At 46.1% G+C, this 16,485-nt stretch overlaps 1 protein-coding gene across 1 annotated transcript in view; it reads left to right on the top strand.

Annotated features, from left to right (window-relative positions):
- The window catches only part of LOC119179768 (fatty acyl-CoA reductase 1-like), a 109,386-nt gene that overhangs the window by 8,570 nt on the left and 84,331 nt on the right, over nucleotides 1-16,485 (top strand). The window lies entirely within an intron of this gene.

Below are 16,485 nucleotides of genomic sequence, written 5' to 3'. Positions count from 1 at the left end.
AAAAGGGTTGGTTTCTTCTTGCCTGCCGTCTTGTCGTCCACTTCATTTTTTTTTTTACAAATTTGCGTCCTACTAACTAGAATACAATCATAAGCCTACAAAAAATAGCGTCTTTGATCCTTTCCTTGGCCTTATTATCTGCTGGTTTTCACTGAGGTTGTCTCAAACATCCGAGTAGTTAGCATATGAACATCCTAGCAGCCGTATTCTCTGCAGCGCGAGACGTGCGCGAAAAAAACGTGCAGACACCAGTCGGGCAAATTTTTCGTCGCAACTGTCGTGGCGAGTTGGATTTCCGCTCACCGGTATCTATATTTTGGTCGGTTGCCCTTTACGCACGTGTGCTTTTGCAGCCTGTGTGTGCGTGCGTACATACGTACAACGGTATGCGTCTCGTTAAAGCTTCGTCGTCACTCACTGAGCGTCTGACAGGTGTCGACACGTGCGTCTGGATTGGAAAGAACGAAATAAAAGAAAGAGAAAAGGAAAGGAAGGAGAAAGAAGCGACAACTGGAGACATCGTCCAACCAAACGCCTGGCATGCTTGTTTATATGCGTTCAGGGTGGAAGAAACGAGAACACGTGGAGACTTGCGTAAAGAACACTCAATCAACAAGCAAAGCAGAACGAAGATCGAACGACTAGTACGTGTGGATCAAATCTGCTTCTCATAATTGATGCGAATCGAAACTTCAATAATAGGTTGTTTGAATGAATGACATCGCAATTATCAGCCTGACTAAGCCCACTGCAGGGCAAAGGCTTCTCCCATGATCAGACCAATCAACCCGGTCCTGTGCTTTCGGCTGCCACGCTACACCTACTCGGTCTCATCTGCCCACCTGATTTTCTGTCTCCCTCTCACGCGCTTCCCATTCCTTGGAATCCAGGCAGTTATCCTTGATGACCGGTGGTTACCCTGCCGACGCGCTGCACGCCAGGCCCATGTCCATTTCCTCTTCTTGATTTCAACTGTGATATACATAACCCTGGTTTGTTCTCTGATCCACTCTGATCTTTTCTTTTCTCTTAAGGTTACTCCTCTCATTTTCCTTTTCATCGCTCGCTGCGTTGTCCCCAATTTAACTTGACCCCTCTTTGTAAGCCTTCAGGTTTCTGTTCCGTAAGTACCAGTAAGATGCAGCGGTTATATACCTTCCTCTTGAGGGATAGTGCATGGCAATCTACCTTTTATGAACAGTGAATGCCTGCTGAATGTGTTCCACCCCATCCTTATTCTTGTAGTTAGTTCAGTCTCATGGTTTGGCTTCGCGGTTATACTTGTCCTAATGAATATGCTTTACAACTTCCAGTGTATCTCCACCTATCGCAAAGTGCTGTTTTCTGCCGAGATCGCTGCAGATTACTTTAGTTTTGTGCATATTAATTTTCATACCTACTCTTCTGCTTTCCGTGTCCAGTTCAGTAATCATGAAGTGTAATTCGTCCCATGAGTTACTCATCCATGCAATGTCGTCAGTGAATTGCAGGTTACTAGGACAGTCTCCGTTAACTCTTATTCCCAACTCTTCCCAATCTAGGGCCCGGAAAACCTCCTGTAAACACATGGTGAATATAATTGAAGAGATCGTGTCTCCCTGCTTTCCTCCGTTCTTTATTGAAATTCTGTCGCTTTCTTTATGGTGAACTATCGTGGCTGTGGATCCGCTGTAGATTTCTTACGGTATGTTTATATAGGTTTCGTTGATGCCTTGGTTCCGCAGTGCCTGCATGACTGCTGATATATCGACCGAATCAAATGCCTCCTCGTAATCTATGAAGGCTGTCTACCGGCGTTGGTTGTATTCCGCGCGATTCTCTATCGCCTGATTGTTAGTATGAACATGGTCTATTATTATGTAGCCTGCACGAAATTCTGCTTGGTCTTTTGGTTGATGGAACTCTATTGTTATCTTCATTCTATTAGCGATTACTTTTGTAAGTAGACAACTGGCACTAAGCCGAATGGTCCGTAATTTTTCAGGTTCTCGACGTCCTTTGTTATAAACTAAGGTTATGTTGGCATTCTTCAAAGATTATGGTAACCTCTCCTTCAGAAGACACTTCGTATACAAAGTGGCCTGTTTCTCAACTGGTCTGACTTTACCTGCGGTCCGAACCAGCGGTTTTGCCTCTTCACATTCTCTCTAGGGCTTTCTTTACTTCCTCTGTTCGTTACTGGTGGTATGCGCGATTCTTCTGCTTTACAGCTCCTTGCGTTATCACCCTGACTGTCTCGGCTGCTGTACAGATCACTCTAGAACTCCTCCCCTATCTCAACTATCCTATCAATATTGGTTGGAACTTTGCCTTCCTTGTGTAATAATTAATACATGTGATGCATTGAACTCCTTAAGTAGCGTAATGGAGTAAAGGCGACGTGAGCTATGGTGTGTATTTAAGTGCTGCTAAACCCATATTCTAGTCCCCCATAGCTCGTAACAAATGCCACGTAATGCACGTGCCAAACCGAAAGATTGAATCGTCGACAATGTTTGGTGTAACCATCCACGCAGAAGAGAATGGCTGTGCAGAGGCGCTTGCGCATTGATTCATTTCGGGACTATTTATACCATTGTGCCTGGCGGTGGCTAATCATGCATCATAATTCATTTTTCTGAAAGGGCAAATGTTCCGAGTGTTACAGTGAGCATCGGATCTCTTTTAAAGCTGAACTCGCAGCTAGGCGTACAACTAAATGGATAAGAAAAAAAAAAAGAAGGGGCCTAAATAACACAACAGTTAGGCTATGTGTGTTATGTGGTTCTCGCTAGCATAACGGTCACCCAGCAGCTAGATTAGCATGTAAGGCAAGTAGTCTAGCCAACATTTTTTAGCTTTTAGTTACAACATTTATTTCTCTCTCTCTACGCAAGCGTAAAATGAGTGTTTCCGCATACGTAAGGAGGCGCAGGTAATTTTCACAGCAGTAAGACTGCACGCCCCGAATGCGTTTATTAGTACTGCGCCAAGGAGAGCAAGAAGATGATTCAGCTCGCCATCCTTGGCTGCTGTGCTCGATTGTGACGTCAGCGCATTGATCATTAAAGCAGAAATAGTTAGCCGCAGATGCGTCCACAGCCTATGGCGGTTGGCGTCACATGTGTACAGGAGCGCGCACGATGCGAAGGAAATATACCCGATAAATCATCAGCATATATTGTCGCGCGATCATTTACGAGCTCGTAGCGAAGAGATTTGCTGAAATGTGAGAGAAGATGTTCGGTTCTCCCCCCCCCCCCCCCAGCTCCTCCCTTTTCGCCACCGCACTCATGAAAATGGCTGATTTTTTTTATTGTCGGACTATGATCGAATGATTGACTCCATTGATATATGGTTCAGCAATACTCATTGACTTGCTTCAATACTTCGTCGACAATATTTCTGTTGAGCACTATGCAATAAAAAGTGTCATTGATTCATTTGTGCTGAAATAGAAAGAGGAAGTGTTTTGTAAACGATATTTCTGTTGTTTCGATATCGAGTTCATTGATGGCTTTTCAATTGAAAGTCGCGGGCCAATTTTCAGTCCAGGTCAACAGTTTCCTCAACGGTATTTTAATTGAACCATCACGTATTTTCGATGCCATCTGTTGTCATTGCTCAATAACTTCTTGTTTTTTTTGTTTTTTTTTAATTGGAATTTTTGCAAGGGCGGCACGTTTTGCTCTCAGCGCAATCGTTGCTGCGACACGCGTCGGTGGAATACCGTGAATTTTGCGTATTTTAGGTGTCCGTATAGTTACGAAACAAAAGCAAAAAAAAAAAAAGGAGCGATCGCGGGTGTGTCGTATACTTTCTCCTCACAGTCGCCCCGCCACGGTGGTCTAGTGGCTAAGGTACTCGGCTGCTGACCCGCAGGTCGCGGGATCGAATCCCGGCTGCGGGGGCTGCATTTCCGATGGAGGCGGGAATGTTGTAGGCCCGTGTGCTCAGATTTGGGAGCACGTTAAATAACCCCAGGCGGTCGAAATTTCCGGAGCCCTCCACTACGGCGTCTCTCATAATCATAAGGTGGTTTTGGGGCGTCAAACCCCACATGTCAATCAATCAATCAGTCTCTCATTATGGTCGCCATTTCGAATATCGGCGCGCCTGAATAAATGCTCGGTGGCCAGTCACCGGAGCGATACGCAAATGACATGGCGGATAAGCGTCTTTTTTTTTTTTGTAATTTGATCCTGTCGGCGCTATACACGTAGCGCAGAAGTGTTTCGCATGAAAGTATATAGAGGGGAAAGAAAATACCTTTTTTTGCGTACCACTACTGCGCTATAAATAGCCTTCGCAAGATATTAAACCAGCTATATAGTCCAACAACTCGCTATTTCGAAGGGAATCGCTCACAGATTGCAATCACTGCTCGACAGCAGTATTCGCGGCTCGTATACCGAAGCGCCTTCATATTAAAAAAAAAAAAAAACGGCTTTCGCTAAAATGTTTCGCAAGAGGATGCTTCAACCAATCGTAAATGTGAATCATATTCGCGAAGCCAGCTGCTCGCCATTTGAGAAACGCACTTATGCAAGTAAAGTTTTGGGAAACAGACAGACGATCAAGTGGGGCCCTTAAAAAAATAATAGTAAGACTTGCGCGAGTGAACTAGCTTTGTTAGCGTGCACTCCCGAACAGTTGTCACCGGTGCAGCGCTTATTCGCACCTCCACGGCACGAGGTCGTGCTGCTTTGAATTGCTTTGGCGTAATTTCAATGTGGGCAAATTGCTATAAAACTTTCAGATATCTATATATTCATTGACACACTTTAGTGTGGTATTTGGTGAAGATTACCCGCCACGGGGGTCTGTGCGTAGTTAACTCGACTGCTGAGCCGAAGGTCGCGGGATCGAATCCCACACTCTTAAAAAAAGCGCAGTGCTACTTACTAACTTTGAGGTACTAAATTATTGTCACAACATTCTTTACCTAATTAGTAACTGCAGGTAGTAGACCACAGACATTTACTACCTCTAATTGCTTCTAAGGTAGTAAACGTCTGTGGTCTACTACCTGCAGTTACTACTGTAGTAGTGAATGTTGTGACAACAATTTACTACCTCAAAGCTAGTAAGTAGCACTGCTTTTTTTTTTTAAGAATGCAGCTGCGGCGGCTGCGTTTCGGAAGTGGCGAAGTGCTAAAGGAACGTGTACTTATATTTAGGTACACGTTAAAAAAACCGCGGCGTGGTCGAAATTTTCGGTGCCCTCCTCTACGGCGTATCTAATAATTACATTGTGGTTTCGGGACGTAAAATGTCAATCGCATATTGCGACGCTTAAAAATGACAGCCCTCCACTGCAAGGCGAGGTCTACATATGAGTGGCGAACACAATATAGCGTCCGATATGACGTCTGGTTTGGACTGTACGGCAGTCGGATCGGACGTGCGTCACACTGGGCAGACTTGTGTCGTCCGTGCGGTCCGCGGTGATCACGTCGTTGCATCGCCACAGCCAATGGCAGCACGGGAGCAGCACGGGAGCAGCGCGACTGCCCTGAAGGTGCGCCATACAGCGCTTTTTTTTTTTTTTTGAGGTGAGGTATTCTTTATTTATTTATCGTGAATACATTAATATCGAATACATTATTTATCGAAACTCCTGCCCCGTGTCCGCCGTTATAGTCCTTTCCAAGGTTGCACTAACGTCAATGCTGACGGCCTGCTTGCGCACAAGTTCTCTGGCTGGAAAAACAACATTCGCCACGTCACCGTTAACGCGGCAGCTATGAAATGCAGCCCATCGGTATTCTAAATTCGAACAGGCTTTTTTTTTTTTTTTTTTTGCTGTGAAGAGTACTACGCTAGGATAACAAAAATCTGAGAAATAGGTCTGGGCCACGCAGCAGGCAAGGCAACAAAAGAAGGGGCGTAGTGATAGAGACTGTTCAAACTCCCCCCCTTCCCCCCCCCCCAATTTTTAGTGTTGCATGCGGATATATACATGCAAACGCATGAGCATACATGAAGTGTAGTTCAAATCCTCCCCTTTCTCCGAAAAAGAATGTCTGACTACGCTACTAGAACAGAAGATGGGCGGGGCAACATGACGAAATCGTAAGCAGAACAACGTATCGGACAACGAACTACTTGTATTCCGGTTCATATTAAAGGTACCCTAAAGTGCAACAATGCATTGGTTTAGACTGATGAAGTGAACTCAGAACTTCAAATGTCGTTCATTTCACTATCGTAGTTCATTATTTGTGGAGAAAATCCATTGATTGATGACGTATCGATGACATATCGCTGGTCTCGCCGATATCTCTGCGTGTGACGTCAAGGATTTCAACGTCTACTTTACGTATTTTGGCAGCCTTGGCTCAACAAGTTTTCTTGAAACTTGAAATTGTAGTTAAGTCGTCGGAATCGGTAAATTTAAGTCAATTTTGTTTATTTTAAGGTCGATCGAACCTAAAACCAATTAGAGCAATTAAATCAAATCAATATGGATGCGAAGACAAAGAAGAACACGCTGGATATCACAGCGAGTTATTCAGAGGGGCAAAATTAGGGTTTACGCAGGGATAAAATGAGGTCGTTTGGTGGAAGACGGGGTAAATTAGGGATCATTGGCAGATGCCTTCGTCCTGGAGTGGACACACCTATAGGCTGAGAATGCTGGTGTTGTTTATAGTGATGATAATGATGATGATGATGATGGGCGCCATGTCGACGGACTGACTATCGCCGATGGACTGACTATCTGGGAGCCTGTGGCACACACATGCTACATAAAGTTCAGATAACGTAATCAAGATTTTCCAAACACCCCCACAATCAGATAATTAGAACAATGTTCCTTGCTCTGTGACAATCTGTGAACCATTGTATGCATCCAGTATATTATGCGTTGAATTGTACCATTTATGGTACAATTCCATGCATTATATACTGTCACAGGCCCACCTGTATACTGCATGTGACCGTCCCCCCTCACCCGGGGCCCGTGTCATATCGCTAATTAAATTAAACAAGTAAACTCGACTCTGGAAAATCACCAACCCTCAGATTGTGGGGCAGCGATTCCACATAAACGGAGCCAAGTAGGCACCCGCAACCAATGAGGCACTGGACCCGCGCTTTTACCGTCAATGTGGACGTTCTCTCTCCAAATAGCTACCATAGCTTCACAAGAAATGTATGCGCACTCGATTAGAATTAATTTAAACGCGTCCTATAACGCAGCCGGGCAACGAGGAAGAAACGTGGCGTGCCAAAGCGCCGAGGAAGAAAAAAAAGAAAAAAGAAGCGAGCGAAACAAGCGAAAAGTGTGGCACATCTAAAAACACATTTACACTTGGTGTACATGCGTGACGTAAAAAAACTTGCGTCAATTATGCATGCGTGCTCGATAGTGTGCAAAATGACCGTGCATAAAAAGAAGAAACAAAGAATAAAGCGGAACTCCGCCACGAGTATATGGGTGATAAAGTTAGAACACCGGCTACGCGTTCGTCGGAGTCGCCCGTATGTTCCGGGAGGCGATCTATCTACATAGTGCCCCTTTGATTATTTGCATTAAATGCGGGACCCGCTCGTGCTCGGTGTATACATGTAGGGCATGACAAGACTAGTGACGCACTCGCGGGTTTGGTGGTTACCGAGTATACCGAGATAAGTACCGAGGGGATGGAGTGTGCAGAATTGAGGCATATACGGATACACGAAAGTATACACGTGCGCAGATTGCAGACGTAAAACGTGGCCATTGCGCAACACGATCTCGCGGACGTCAGAGGGAGTCGTGCCGTCTCACTGCTGCCTGTGCCAATTTCGGCGCTTCTTCCGTTAAATTACATTTTGCGTAGTTTCAACACGTGCAACTGCAGTGCAAGCGATCTATATCGACGGTGTCGCGTAACCACGCTGTGGTAACAATGAGAACTAACTGACGATAATGAAGAGGAAAGTAGACGGGCGATGCTGTTTGCAGTAATTATGATATTAATGTGAATAAAGCGAACGTAAAGACTTGCTGCCGGCAGGGGCCGAATCTGCAACCTTCGAACTACAAGTTGAGCTACAGCAGCAGTCATCCCCCACCCCCACTCCGGCTCGTCTACTTCATTGGGTACGCATTGTTCCTTCAAGCAGTCGTGGGACGCGCTTGAATAACGCCGCAAAAGACGCCGCTTGCGTGTACAGCGTTGTTTGCGTGTTTTCTTTTTTCTCGGACTTTTATGCTGTTGTTGAAGTACCGTGTACGCAAACGAACTAGCTCAGTATACCACCTTTATATAGAAGACAGCCTGCCGTCTTATACGCGCGCTTGGGTGTGGTGCGCTGGTTGTGGAATTCAGGAACTAAAAAAAAAAACGAAGCTTGCACGAAGCCGCACAATGCTTGAAGCAGCGTATAGCGGGACGATTCTGAAGACTAATCCATGGGTTTTCGTACCCTGTATCTTAGTTATAGGTGCTGTCGCTAGGTTGCTTCTATCTATGCTTGGCTGAAGCTATAGGTGATGCTGGGCTGTTTGGTTTGGTTTGGTTTGGTTTTTTATGGCGCTTAGGTAGCTTAGGCCATCATGCACCAAACGCATGTATCATTCTCTTAAAATGTTGGGAAGCCTCGCCGAGTCCTTGCCTAGGCAAGGGCCTCGAGGATACCAACCGGGTCTAAAAAACCTCGACCGTCTTCTCAAAAGTGGGAAGCCCTATACGAGGTGCTCCTGCGTATTTAGACGGTGCAGTGTATACGTTTAGAGTTTGTCTAAAAAAAAAACCTGCTTCTTTTAGGAAGCAAAAAAACTTCTGCGTTATCAAGAAGCGCGTCTTCACTTAAAAGCAGTGCGGGATGAAGAGGTGTATATGTTCATTGTAAAATACAATAAAATGTTTTTTTTTTTCGTAATTCTTATAGTTTAGTGCATGACGGTAAAATACGATTTACTGATAGCTCGCCTCCGCATTTCGTAGACGCGGAGGTTTGTCGAATATAATGTTTGAAGGTTTGTCGAACACGAATGGGACAGACCCTGCAGCCAAATTTACGCGTTGATTCCTCAGCGCAGAGTGGTTCGAGTTAAACCACGTGACACTGAAATACACGCCACGGATGTTTAAACTGCAGAGGCAGAAAGAACCCCGCTCGGAGACGAAGCGTTTGCACTGTTCACGCATATACACGGGTACATCGTCGTTGGCGTATACGCCTCCCATTGCTTCGGGTTTTTTTTTTTCCCCAGCTGGCTTTCCCATTGGTTAGTATATTCTCTCGATGTGCGTAATGTATACTCGTGGTCTACAGCTCGCCGCCGCGTGGCGCTTCGCGGCCATTTGTCGGGCTAACTGCTGCCTATACTCCATTTTCAGTGGGCTGCTCAAGAGTATAGCGGAGTCTGCTCAATTCGTACATGTTTGCGATGTTGGTAGTTTCATGATAGGCCGCAGTGGCATGAACGGGCCGCCAAGCTAGGCTTGGCGGTCCCTACGTGGGATTAAGCCGGGTGGCGCGGGGTATCCTGTGTGCGTCTTCTCTGGATCAAAATAAAGTTTTAATCATCATCATCATCATCATCATCATCATCATCATCATCATCATCAGTCCGCTGTGGCACATACCCGTTCTTTTTCTGATGGGTCGTACACATTGCGGTCATGGAGCGTCGCTCCAAGGCCGTTTAACAGCGTCGCTGTTAAATGTCACCCTTTCCGTCGTTGGTACCGAATCCGCGGCTTCGAATTACCCGTTAGATTATACTCTACCATTCGAGCTACAACGAAGGGCGCTCGTCGCCTGTCTACTTCTTTGTATGGGGTATTTATGCGTATACTTAATACCTGCGAGTGTTACCCCCGTATTCAGAAACGCTCCTCGACTCTAATTCCATCCTTCACTCGAGTGAGCCGAGCACTACGCCACTGCTCGACTGAAAATGACGCTGCGCTTCTCAAAAACCGCTGCAGAATTTCGCAGATATGCAGTGACATGTTCGGCCAAGAGACGACGCTACCATCGACTTTTTCGAGTCGAGGAGAGCACTTGAGTGAAGGAGCGTTTGTGAATACGGTGGTTAGTCTGCGCTTCTATAGCTATATGCCAAACTTGGAGGCACGTTTTGTGCAAACAAGGCGTTGCCGATGTCGTTGTTGGATCCGCAAACGTCGTAATTTCCCGGTTAGCGAACATGACGAGTGCAAACGGCTTTTGCACTCGTCATGTTCGCTATAACCGGGAAATTACGACGTTTGCGGATCCATGCATGTCCGCCGTAGTTGCATCAATCACTGTGCAGGTCTCAAATGAATCGGTTGGCGTCTGGTGGCGCCACGAACGGTTTCCTCGTTACATGCCGGTGTGGAAACGCTGTCGTGCTTTAATGCCTAGGTTACACATACGAAAACAGCACTTTAAACACCCATGGCGGAAATATATATATATATATATATATATATATATATATATATATATATATATATATATATATATATATTCGCACTCAAGGACTCGCGACAAAAGCATACATTGCATAATGATGCGTACTTCGATGCTGCCAAAATTGCGTCAGTGAAGCAGTTACCGACAAAACACCTATATCGTTTTTCTTATTACGTTGTTTTGAACGCGAGGCTGGAAAAGTTGGCGCTATAACGTCGGCGTGACGTGCTATAGGCACCATCAACGGAAGCGTCATCTGCTTCGGGTAGAGTCACTCTACTTCGGGAGCACCAGGGGAGCACGAACGTGTTTTGAAAGCGAAATATTGGAATGCCGCTTGCGCTATTATGTGATCGAATGGAAGGTCTTCTCTTTTCAGTTGTCCGCTTGACAACACGCGAAACCGCTGCATTATGTATAGCCTTCCCTGAAGGCTTCTGATAAGGCAGACCAGCACTAGGTGGCGCGATGCACGACGTGCGCAACGGAGCACTGTGTCGCGGCCTTCATCCGTGCCGAAGAAGCTCCGTTAAGATTGGATCTTGAAACTCATGAGAGAGAGAGAGAGAGAGAGAGAGAGAGAGAGAGAGAGAGAGAGAGAGAATAAAGATGAAAGAAAGGCAGGGAGGTTAACCATGGCTGAGCCTGGTAGGCTACCTTGCACTGGGGAGAGGGTAAGGGGAATAAATGTCAGAGACAGAGAGGGGGGGAGAACTGTCACTCATGCCGTCTACAAAACGGCAGTTATGTGCCTAACATCACACATGGTGAGTCACATCCGTGTCTTAATCAATTGAGCACATTCCTTGCATTAACCTGTACGCGCGGTTCCATACACCCAAAATCTTGCCGATGGTACAGTGTCCTCTTCTAGTACACTGTACCGATGGTGAAGCCATGATGGTGCCGCTTGCGGTCTCAAGCAGCAGACTTCTGAAGGCTTGCGAGAAGAGGAGTGATGGTGTCAAGCAGTTGCAACACGCTTTGAGCGGTCGGTGGCAGTATCTTGCTCAGCAGCGCACGCATAGCACTGACCAGGGTGCTAACCATGCCGATAAGCTGTCCTTCGTCCGTCAAGTTATGAGGTACCGATGAAGTGTCCCTCACTGTCGAAGTCTGATGCATGTGATCAGGCGCCTAGCTGTATCTTTGGGATTTCGCACCAAGCGTCACCTGCATTCCTGGTAGAGGCATCATTTTCCTTTTAATCAGAATGAAGTGTCAGCTCCACTGCTAGCAGAAGTGCCTTTGTTCTTGGAACCGACAGCGCTTGGCCAGAGTGGGAAGGTGGAGGTGGTTTTGGACGTGCTTCGCGAGGCGACCAGGCTATCGTGGTTTTGGTGCAGCGCCGGCGACGGGACCGTCGTCGCGTAATGGATGCAGGTGCTTCTCGGTATGAGATGTCCTCTCTGGCCCTTTTCTTCAGTATTGTTAGCTCCTTTCGAATAAAAGGACAGTCCTTCGAAGAGGCATCATGTGGCCCATTGCAGTTTGAGCACTTCAGAGTCGTGGCCTGGCACGTGTCCTTGTTGTGGTGCCCAGTGCATCGGGAACAGATACTAGAGTTCGTGCACACACCACTTACGTGACCTAACTTCGTGCACTTCCAGCACTGAAGTGGTTTCGGTATAAAAAGGGCGAACTGTGTGTCGGAAGTGCACGGCCCACTTTTACATGTGATGGAAGTGATTCGCCCTTCAAATGTAATTCTTACGCATCGTGATGTTCCGATACGACATATACTTGTAATAATGGCATCTTCCGAAGCCGGCCTAATCAAGACTGGTTGGTCCGAGTTGGTATAATGGCTTCGGCAACGTCATATTGCTCGCTTCTTTGCTCAGCGGTATATGAGAGCGGACTTTCATCCCATTAAGTTCTGTTACTTTACGAAATCTGTCAAGCGCAGTCACATGGTTGACGTCAATCGCTAGGATGTTCTTTTGGCTATTCACTCTTACTTCCTGTACTTCATTCGGCACCAGTGTCTCTAGCTGTGCAGACACGGCTTGCCGGCCTCTAAAGTTGTCACTAGCGAGAACTGGCACGAAAAGGATGGTTAATACCTCGGTATTCCGCGAAGATCGCGTGCTGGGCTCACTCGAATTGTGTGACGGGCTCAGAAATAGTCTCGTTTCCTTGTGGTTTCTGACGAGCTTGAAGTTGTCGTCCCCTGCTTCGTCACTGCTGACGTAGTATAGGGTTCGGTGTCATCACTGTCAGCGCCGCTCTCGGAGCTGTGGCGCTTCTTAGAAGCAACACCCGTGGTCATTCCAGTGTCCGGCAGTCTTCCGTATAGGACTCTATCTCCATCGCGCACCAGCAGGAGACCGCGCTGGACAGGCGAAATGAAAATTATGCACAAAAAAAACCATGGAACTCAAACATTCGGCATTCTGCCACACCAGCACTTCCTTGAAAATTTCATTTCGTAATGCCAACTGCCATAAGCAGCAAAATCATCAGCCGAGAGCCAGGCAATCAAATAGACGTGGTCCAGCACGTGCTTAGCATCCTGGAACGCCAGTGGCCGAAAACGGCGCCCCCACGGGTTTGACGCGAGTAGGTTGCTGCTCTGGGACGTCCGAGCACGCTAGTGTATCGCTTTAATCCCCCTACCCCTTACCCCTTTATGCCGGATCGTCAATAAAGTTGTTTCACTCACTCACTCATTTCGAAATTGCTGGCTGCATGCGCCTGTTGTAGCTGATGGCTCTTAACAATTTTTTTTTGAAACTCAAAAAAATCGTTAAGAGCCATCAGCTTGAACAGGTGCGTGCAGTCAGCAATTTCGAAATGAAATTTTATGCTTCGGATTAGTGCTATATATGGTGTTCGATGAGCAGCAGAAAGTGATCACCAATACACTAGCTCGTGCACGCTAGCCGTCTAAAGACGTCTTTCTCCTAAAAGCTGGCCCATATGTTGCCCACTGCTCGCAATTAGGTTGATTCACTCCCAAATTCAAGTTCGCCCACCCCCACCCTATTTGTTTTCTACGCAATATTCTTTGTATGAATCCTTGCCCAGAACGGTGCCACGCCTTCCGCGCTATGGACGTAATTTTGCCACCGAAATTGCCGCAGAACTTACGAAAAATGCCGCATTTCGTAACTCCGCGTAATTGCCTCCATATCTTGTTTTTACTGCGCTTTGCATCTTCTTAATGCAATGAATTTTTAATTGCGACACCTATAGCTCACTCGGAGCCTTTTTATACCGTTGTTGTTTGGAGTCCAGCCAACGTTGTTATGTGACATTTGTTCGCTTTGGCAGTGTACTGTGCCGCATGTTTCGCCTCGTAGTCTATTTCTTCTATATAAGTAAGCCTACAGTCTTTGGCTTTGTTAATAAACGAAGAAAGAAAAAAAAAGAAATGCCCAAAAACGTATACAAAAAGAAAGTCTTGGTGATAAGATTTGAGCGTCCACGCAACAACGGTTACTTGGTTTTAAATATTCACGATGTGCTGCGCCCGCATGATAGCTTAAATGAGGGTTCATTCTGACGTGCCCCATTTATTTATGCAGACAGGTCAATGCGAGTCATGATGAAGTTGGTATTCAGGGATTGTCTGCCTTTCACTCAAGAAGCTCGATTGCGGATACCCGTCGCGACAACCGCTCGCACTCACACAGTGAGCGATTGTGTGATTTTTTTTTTGATCATCCGAGATTCTTATGTTTACTGAAAAAATCTGCCTGCGTTTCGATAGCTCTCACAGAAAAGTTCGAGCATCCACGCAATAACGGTTACTTGGTTATAAATATTCACGATGTGCTGCGCCCGCATGATAGCTTAGATTAGGCTTCATTCTGACGTGCCCCATTTATTTATGCAGACAGGTCAATGCGAGTCATGATGAAGTTGGTATTCAGGGATTGTCTGCCTTTCACTCAAGAAGCTCGATAGCGGATACCCGTCGCGACAACCGCTCGCACTCACACAGTGCGCGATTGTGTGATTTTTTTTTCTATCGTCCAAGATTCTTATGTTTACTGAAAAAATCTGCCTGCGTTTCGATAGCTCTCACAGAAAAGTTCGAGCGTCCACGCAACAACGGTTACTTGGTTTTAAATATTCACGATGTGCTGCGCCCGCATGATAGCTTAAATTAGGCTTCATTCTGACGTGCCCCATTTAATTATGCAGACAGGTCAATGCGAGTCGTGATGAAGTTGGTATTCAGGGATTGTCAGCCTTTCACTCAAGAAGCTCGATAGCGGATACCCGTCGCGGCAACCGCTCGCACTCACACAGTGAGCGATTGTGTGATTTTTTTTTCTATCGTCCAAGATTCTTATGTTTACTGAAAAAATCTGCCTGCGTTTCGATAGCTCTCAAGAAAAGTTCGAGCGTTCACGCAACAACGGTTACTTGGTTATAAATATTCACGATGTGCTGCGCCCGCATGATAGCTTAGATTAGGCTTCATTCTGACGTGCCCCATTTAATTATGCAGACAGGTCAATGCGAGTCATGATGAAGTTGGTATTCAGGGATTGTCTGCCTTTCACTCAAGAAGCTCGATAGCGGATACCCGTCGCGGCAACCGCTCGCACTCACACAGTGAGCGATTGTGTGATTTTTTTTTCTATCGTCCAAGATTCTTATGTTTACTGAAAAAATCTGCCTGCGTTTCGATAGCTCTCACAGAAAAGTTCGAGCGTCCACGCAACAACGGTTACTTGGTTTTAAATATTCACGATGTGCTGCGCCCGCATGATAGCTTAAATTAGGCTTCATTCTGACGTGCCCCATTTAATTATGCAGACAGGTCAATGCGAGTCGTGATGAAGTTGGTATTCAGGGATTGTCTGCCTTTCACTCAAGAAGCTCGATAGCGGATACCCGTCGCGGCAACCGCTCGCACTCACACAGTGAGCGATTGTGTGATTTTTTTTTCTATCGTCCAAGATTCTTATGTTTACTGAAAAAATCTGCCTGCGTTTCGATAGCTCTCACAGAAAAGTTCGAGCGTCCACGCAACAACGGTTACTTGGTTTTAAATATTCACGATGTGCTGCGCCCGCATGATAGCTTAAATTAGGCTTCATTCTGACGTGCCCCATTTAATTATGCAGACAGGTCAATGCGAGTCGTGATGAAGTTGGTATTCAGGGATTGTCTGCCTTTCACTCAAGAAGCTCGATAGCGGATACCCGTCGCGGCAACCGCTCGCACTCACACAGTGAGCGATTGTGTGATTTTTTTTTTCTATCGTCCAAGATTCTTATGTTTACTGAAAAAATCTGCCTGCGTTTCGATAGCTCTCACAGAAAAGTTCGAGCGTCCACGCAACAACGGTTACTTGGTTTTAAATATTCACGATGTGCTGCGCCCGCATGATAGCTTAAATTAGGCTTCATTCTGACGTGCCCCATTTAATTATGCAGACAGGTCAATGCGAGTCGTGATGAAGTTGGTATTCAGGGATTGTCTGCCTTTCACTCAAGAAGCTCGATTGCGGATACCCGTCGCGACAACCGCTCGCACTCACACACTGAGCGATTGTGCGATTTTTTTTTTTTTATCGTCCAAGATTCTTATGTTTACTGAAAAAATCTGCCTGCGTTTCGATAGCTCTCACAGAAAAGTTTGAGCGTCCACGCAACAACGGTTACTTGGTTTTAAATATTCACGATGTGCTGCGCCCGCATGATAGCTTAAATTAGGCTTCATTCTGACGTGCCCCATTTAATTATGCAGACAGGTCAATGCGAGTCATGATGAAGTAGGTATTCAGGGATTGTCTGCCTTTCACTCAAGAAGCTCGATTGCGGATACCCGTCGCGACAACCGCTCGCACTCACACACTGAGCGATTGTGTGATTTTTTTTTTATTGTCCAAGATTCTTAGGTTTACTGAAAAATCTGCCTGCGTTTCGATAGCTCTCACAGAAAAGTTCGAGCGTCCACGCAACAACGGTTACTTGGTTATAAATATTCACGATGTGCTGCGCCCGCATGATAGCTTAGATTAGGCTTCATTCTGACGTGCCCCATTTATTTATGCAGACAGGTCAATGCGAGTCATGATGAAGTAGGTATTCAGGGATTGTCTGCCTTTCACTCAAGAAGCTCGATTGCGGATACCCGTCGCGA

This window comes from Rhipicephalus microplus, chromosome 2, assembly GCF_043290135.1.
Source record: "Rhipicephalus microplus isolate Deutch F79 chromosome 2, USDA_Rmic, whole genome shotgun sequence".
In the NCBI taxonomy this organism is placed as follows: domain Eukaryota; kingdom Metazoa; phylum Arthropoda; class Arachnida; order Ixodida; family Ixodidae; genus Rhipicephalus; species Rhipicephalus microplus.
The sequence above is the reverse complement of the archived record's forward strand: the minus strand, read 5'-3'. Positions and strand labels throughout refer to the sequence as shown.